Source organism: Lytechinus pictus, chromosome 12 (assembly GCF_037042905.1).
Source record: "Lytechinus pictus isolate F3 Inbred chromosome 12, Lp3.0, whole genome shotgun sequence".
NCBI classification, from domain to species: domain Eukaryota; kingdom Metazoa; phylum Echinodermata; class Echinoidea; order Temnopleuroida; family Toxopneustidae; genus Lytechinus; species Lytechinus pictus.
This window is the reverse complement of record NC_087256.1, coordinates 3682006-3690030: the sequence shown is the minus strand read 5'-3', so window position 1 is coordinate 3690030 and position 8025 is coordinate 3682006.

Below are 8025 nucleotides of genomic sequence, written 5' to 3'. Positions count from 1 at the left end.
CTTCTCTTCGTTTTCATATTTGACCTCCTCAATGCAATCTGTGCAAGAAAAATCAACTTTTTTTTATTAATTCCTTTAAACCCCCATTCCACAGAGAACAAGACCGCTGACAGACCTTTGAAAGACCATGAATTCTGGTTGATCTTTCAGAGGTCTCTCAATGAACCTACAATGGTCTTTGAGGTCTTACACGAGTCCTGACCAATCTTTCAGTGGTCTTCGTGGTCTTCATGGGCTCCAAAACTTTTTGAAACGGTTCAAAACAGTCTTACAGGAAAATGCTCTTTCAGGAAAATGGTCTTTCAGTGGTCTTTCAGCGGTCTTTCGATGAACTTCAAAGGTCTTCATAGTCTTTCAATGATCTTTCAGCAGTCTCAAGATTTTTGCGGAGATCACTGTAAGACTCATGAGAGATCATTGAAAGATAATTGAAAGACCATTGAAAGACCAGGCAAAGTCCATGGAAAGAATTCTGAAAGATCACTTGTTACATAAAAGATCTCTGAAAGACCATTGAAAGATCTCTGTAGGACTAGTCTAAGACCAGTAAGACAAGAAATATCCATCTGTCTTTCAGAGTTCTTTGAGGGGTCTTTCTGAGCCATTCCACAGAGATGACAAATTTCAGTGATCTTGAAGACCGCTGTAAGACCTCACCAATTTTAAGTCTTTCAGTTGTCTTTCAATGGTCTCCGTTCTGTACAATATATAGTTAAATGGTCCACTATGACAATACCTAGAGGCATCTTAAAAGGTGTGTGTACTTGATAAATCCACACTCATATTTGATATTAATGCAATACAATGATTTTACACCTGTTTTTTTTAAATAAAATGTGAAGAAATGAATAATAGCATAATACTTTTGAGCAGAGTAGAATCTTGTAGTCTAGCATAAAGAAATACAGACCTTTCAAAGAAAAAGAGAGGACATAGAAGTAATAGAAGAGAGAATAAGATGGGAGAAATGAAGAAATATCTATCGTGCATAGAGATACATACCCTGAAGAATTGATTTCAGAATGGATGATGATGATGTATTGTATTGCATGTATGTCAGTTATTGCCCATTCATTGACCAGTTGGGGATCCATTGTTCAAGGCTTCATTCTCGGCTTCCTATATTCACTTTCACTCTCATATTTTTCTATTTATTATTACATTTAAAGTATAATGCTACTGGTTTTGTCAACAAACTTTCAGTTGAATTCAACTTTATTGCACCAAAGCAATATTAACAAACATTGATGTGATATAGTGTACATAGTGTTGTTACTACCTACATACAAACTGATGAAGTATTGCTTGGCAGGTAATAACCAGGAAGGAAAGTGTCTGTATTATGACCAACCGTTATCATAACATTTCAGCATAATGATTAAATTGACAATACAAAAGCAAACAACAAATTGAAGGGGGGGGGGGGGGGGGAGGTGTCAAGTGTTTGAGACAAATTAACAAAAATGAATAACTAAAGTCATATTATATGATAACTAGCAAGAATGTAATTATATTCTTTACCTTTCTTTTTTTCTTAATTGATTCGGACTTCTTGATGGAAGGTGGAAGAGAATTTTAAGTTTGATATGAAATAAATCATTTTGTTGTATTGCCAAATAGAAGAGTTATTATGGGGTTGCTTTTCTTTCATTGATGTCTTGGCTCTTCTTGTAATTCCTTGAGACAGTTTGAGCTACATTTGTAGGTCTACGCTGTACTTGCGTCTTGCACTAGAGATGATCCATGGTGGAGCAATCTATTGTAAGGGAACAGGAGTATTATAAGGGTTAAAAGAGAGCATTGTGAACATATGATTGAAAAAAAATATATTTTGCTATTTTTTTAAAACTGTGATCCCCATTTTGCAATTTTTGATATGCCCTCTTATAAAAAAAAATCAAAATTTTATATTTTATCTAGTGTGAATGCATTAAAAAGATCTAAGTGCTATATTTTGGTTCCATGGCATTTGATCCGGCGACAATTGCTCCGATGGAAAATCTGCTACTTAAAAGCCAAACATAAAATCTAACCTTTAAACCTTAATAAACCCTAAATATATTCTTACATGTATCTACATTATGCTGAACCAAAAACTCTTATTAGAACTCTTAATTCCAAGCCCTCTGAGATATTAAGATGGGAGCAAATGTCGCAGGAGCTGCATATGTCATGTCCCTTTATTTTGTGAAGTGTGAATGGACTACCGTACTAGTGACATTCCCAGGACAGCTTGTTGTTTTTTATTGCTTGGGGCAAGTGGTGAAACTGGGTCACTCCATTAGGCAGTCGACCCAACATCTGCGTGTTTACACTCTCAGCAGTGATGTTGCCAGTCTTATTAGGCCGGCCTTGGATACCAATATCATCAATTGTCACTTTTTGAGTGTTCAGATGTAGAAATCTGCCTATATTGCGGTTCAAACTACTTCCTCAGATTCAGCAAAATGGTCATGAGACCAGGGCCCCATCTTACAAAGAGTTACGATTGATCGGATCAATCTCAAGTATATGGAAATCCATCAATGTCATAATTTTTTTAAAGGAAATTTGCTCAATGTCCTTTGAAAACAAAGAGAAGCATACTGAATTGTCAAGAAAACAGTGAATGTATGAAAATACATCATTTCTAGAAAATATTTTCAACAAACGTGTATTTTAGATGTTGACGTCGCTGGCTTTCCATAGTTGCGATTTATCGGATCAATCGTAACTCTTTGTAAGATGGGGGCCCAGGAACACACATATCGGTCTTGGAGTGCAGATTTACACGATGCATTACACATTTTTTTTAATGCATTGGGTACTGCATTGCTGTGGTACTTGCATATTGTGGCAACATATTTTTTTCGCAGAGAAAATTTCTTCCTCAGTTCCTGCCCAATGCATACAAGACTTGGTACACACATTGGTCTTGGGACAAGTGTGCAAAACACATTTTTAAGCTGTGTCAAAAACTTTTGCCATGGTAAAAGGATATTATAGTTTTCCATTCATAAAGGTATGTTTCTCACATATGGCTGTCGTGATAGGGTGGGAGACATACTTTATTCATGCTTTGTAAACTATTCTTGATACATATCTTTTGAAAAAGAAGTACTTCTATATTGGGAAGTTTGGCATGTAGTAGGCCTATAGCCTTTTTTTTCGTGATCTATATTGGGGAATGAGAGTGTTTTGCTTTTGAGACATTCTTGTGATCCATTTGTTCCCTAGCATATTTAAGGTAATAAATATTGAAAGTCTAACATTGACGAATACATGCATGTTATCTTTCTATTGGGTAGATGATACACATGACAAAAATGTTGCATACAAAAAAGGGACTAGGAAATGTTTTAGCATTTCTAGGCTTCAGCTGATGTTATTTTTAATGCAACTGTGGCATATTGCCCATAACAGCCACCCCCATTTACTAACACCAAATAAATCTATTCATACAAACATAGCCCCAGTTCTCATTAATTTATCTAAAATGGTTACCAAATCAAGGTAATTTAGAGAAGTCATAAAAACTACCATTCTAGCTCCATCACATGTTTGCCTGTTGAAGGTCAGTCATCCAAAATGTATTTTAATGTATTTTAAATGTCAAATATATTTGGTTCACTCCCATTTTGCCAAGCAGTAATTTCTACTCAATTTGATTTGGATATGTGTGTTCTGCAGGGGGTACCAATTGAATATAAGCTCCGATATTTTTTCGCTCTCTACCATGACTCAAATCAAATTCTGAAGTAATAGTTTCAGAAAGGGTTGATCGAGGTCAAACAAGGATATGTCTACGTTCTTCCTCAGCCATCTAAGTTTTGAAAAAAAATATTGCTTTTCAATTCTGTATGGATTGTGGGAGACATTGAAGGTATTGTTATAATTTATTTCCCATATGACAATAAAAAACAATACAAGGTAAATAATAAAATCAAAAGTATAGTGAAATTGCTTAATAAACCCACTCAGCTTGTTAATATAGCAACGCTCCTTGGGGTCCAGAACATTTTTAAAAACAGTTACTGTGCATGACAAAAATATTGCTGCCAAGTAGTAAGATTTTTCCGTATTTAGTACGTTTTTGCAACCAAAATACGGCAGTACGTTTTTTTTTTTATTTACAAAATCGAAATTTATTGAGAAAAATCATCTCTATATGTCTCTATTTCATAAAACGTACACAAATATGGTTAATAGATCAATGTAATTTCAGGTAACTTGTTTTTTTTTTCAATCATTTTGTAAAAACCAGGGTGAGATATACACAAGTTTCAATGTTTTTTTTTTTCATCTGCAAGAGCAGTGCACATTTGAGCTTGCATGCAGCTTGAGCGCCGCGATGAGCGAGTGCGCCAAGCATTTTATTATGAAATACACTTTTTGGGGGAAAATACAAAATATTTATCTCACACGGTAAAAATACTGATTTTTTTGTCAAAATACTGATTTTGGGGGATAAGAATACTGAAAATGCAAAATACAACTTGGCAGCTCTGCAAAAAAATTACAAATCCAAACAAGATACTCGACATAAACAATAATGAAAAACAACAACAATTCAAGAGATCAAGTCATCCTAACCCATCCCCCAAACTTGCCCTCCGCCCACCCCTGCACCTCTCCCTGCCTCGTCACCCATCCCCCAAACTTGCCCTCCGCCCACCCCTGCACCTCTCCCTGCCTCGTCACCCATCCCCCAAACTTGCCCTCCGCCCACCCCTGCACCCCCCCCTGCCTCGTCACCCATCCCCCAAACTTGCCCTCCGCCCACCCCTGCACCTCTCCCTGCCTCGTCACCCATCCCCCAAACTTGCCCTCCGCCCACCCCTGCACCTCTCCCTGCCTCGTCACACTAATTCTTTTACAGACGAGTGCAAGGCTGAATTTTCTGATTTAGATCTTAGTAAAAGGTTGAAAAAAATGTAGCAAAAAAAAATCACCTTCCATTATATTAATACCGGTAAACTGTTTCAGATTTGTATATTGAAAACGCATAAAATGAAAATTTTCTTGTGCTCAAGCTAAAACTGATCTCAAATGCATAAAACTGTGATTTCATTTAGCATTTATTTTAACACTTAAAAAGCAATCGATTGAAATGTAGTTTTCATTTTTTTAACCCAGATTTTCATGTTTTGAATTTAAACAGATTTGTTTTCCATGAAGGCGGCAGTATATGTCACAATATTTCCTGATAAGACTTTTATTAGTATTAGATTTTAAAATAGAAATGACTGTACTTTCATCTCTAGTATGGCTTTGTTTTTTGTAATTGATACAATTTTGTAATTAATACAATCCTATAAACATGGTTTTCAAAGATTGCTTTCAGTCAATTTTTCATTGGTCATGAAAGTAAACTGGTTTCATAAAATAAACATTAAACAATTAAAAATATATACATTTTGAAAGACTATCTTGCAGAACCAAGGAAACTGAATGTCCTTTGAAAGCAATAGAGATCGCAATTTTATATACCGGTAACAGGGCTTCTTCCAGTACTTACATGTATTTCATACACTCTGAAATTGACCTGTATTTCCTGGGTCTGATCTGCCGTACATGTATGTGTTGGGTGGGCTTAAAAAGAGAGGAAACAGTTCATTTGAATGCTGTCCTGAAATAACCATGTTTTTCTGTTTTTTACATTCTGATTTGTAATTCTAGCCTAAAAATAAGAAGAAATAAACCCTATGTGACCCACTAAAAATTCAAGGTCATTATATTGAACAAGTTATTATGATGCCCAGTGTACAGTTATGTATTTTTTTGGTCCTTATTTATTCTCAACTGTTCTGAATTTTTTATATCACTCTATTAAAAATGTAATGATGATATAGAATTGATGAAGTCTTGAATAATGCTGTACTCAAGATTTTGCTATAATTTCTTTGATCATAATGTTGTTGTATCTCATATGAACATTTATGACTCATCTGTCGTTGAATAATGCAGCACGTCTGAGCCCATTCCAGCCCCCTACACTCACATGTATCATTCAGACCATGATACTTTCAATTCAGTAACAGCTATATACATGAAAACCTGATACATTTGAATGAAATCATGCCCCTGTATTGCTTGTAGTTTTACATGTATCATTCCGATGACACTAAATTACCTCATAATGCAAGCTGTGCAGAAACAGTGACATACCCACTTTCTATCAAAACTAGAAATATGATAGCACCTATTTGGGCACTTCTCTGGTTCAGTAGGCGGCGGCGAAAGAGGAAATTTATGCTGGTGCTCCCATTATGTGTTGTAGAATGGAAACCATTCTGAGTACTCACCTACATGTATGCACATTCAACAGGCATATATAATGGGTGATTTTATATTGATTAGTAGATTCCTAATAAAGGCATATATAATGGGTGATTTTATATTGATTAGTAGATTCCTAATAAAGGCATATATAATGGGTGATTTTATATTGATTAGTAGATTCCTAATAAAGGCATATATAACGGGTGATTTTATATTGATCAGTAGATTCCTAATAAAGGCATCTATAACGGGTGATTTTATATTGATTAGTAGATTCCTAATAAAGGCATATATAATGGGTGATTTTATATTGATTAGTAGATTCCTAATAAAGGCATATATAATGGGTGATTTTATATTGATTAGTAGATTCCTAATAAAGGCATATATAATGGATGATTTTATATTGATTAGTAGATTCCTAATAAAGGCATATATAATGGGTGATTTTATATTGATTAGTAGATTCCTAATAAAGGCATATATAACGGGTGATTTTATATTGATTAGTAGATTGCTAATAAAGGCATATATAACGGGTGATTTTATATTGATTAGTAGATTCCTAATAAAGGCATATATAATGGGTGATTTTATATTGATTAGTAGATTCCTAATAAAGGCATATATAATGGGTGATTTTATATTGATTAGTAGATTCCTAATAAAGGCATATATAATGGGTGATTTTATATTGATTAGTAGATTCCTAATAAAGGCATATATAATGGGTGATTTTATATTGATTAGTAGATTCCTAATAAAGGCATATATAATGGGTGATTTTATATTGATTAGTAGATTCCTAATAAAGGCATATAATGGGTGATTTTATATTGATTAGTAGATTCCTAATAAAGGCATATATAACGGGTGATTTTATATTGATTAGTAGATTCCTAATAAAGGCATATATAACGGGTGATTTTATATTGATTAGTAGATTCCTAATAAAGGCATATATAACGGGTGATTTTATATTGATTAGTAGATTCCTAATAAAGGCATATATAATGGGTGATTTTATATTGATTAGTAGATTCCTAATAAAGGCATATATAATGGGTGATTTTATATTGATTAGTAGATTCCTAATAAAGGCATATATAATGGGTGATTTTATATTGATTAGTAGATTCCTAATAAAGGCATATATAATGGGTGATTTTATATTGATTAGTAGATTCCTAATAAAGGCATATATAATGGGTGATTTTATATTGATTAGTAGATTCCTAATAAAGGCATATATAATGGGTGATTTTATATTGATTAGTAGATTCCTAATAAAGGCATATATAATGGGTGATTTTATATTGATTAGTAGATTCCTAATAAAGGCATATATAATGGGTGATTTTATATTGATTAGTAGATTCCTAATAAAGTCAAGTACCATGTACTCACATTGTCACGTACCAGACTTGCATGTACCATGATTATAAGCTGTAGTCTTGTATTTTTGGCATATGAAATATCAATCTTACCAAATTAATTTTATCACATCAAATAATTTTACATTATGTATTTTCTAGTTGATTTTTTTTTATCAGGTTTGTTAATATTTCACTTGGGTAATATTCATAAGGCTGTTTGTTAAGTTACACATAACTTTCTGCACAACTGGAAACTCTGTTTTGTGCCAAGTCAGCTACATATTAGGACTTAGCACAAGCAGGCAAATTTTTTTTGTTTTTTGTTTTTGGGTGCTACTTTTCACAACTTTTTTTCTAAAACTGCAACATTGGATAAGCTTTGCAGTTA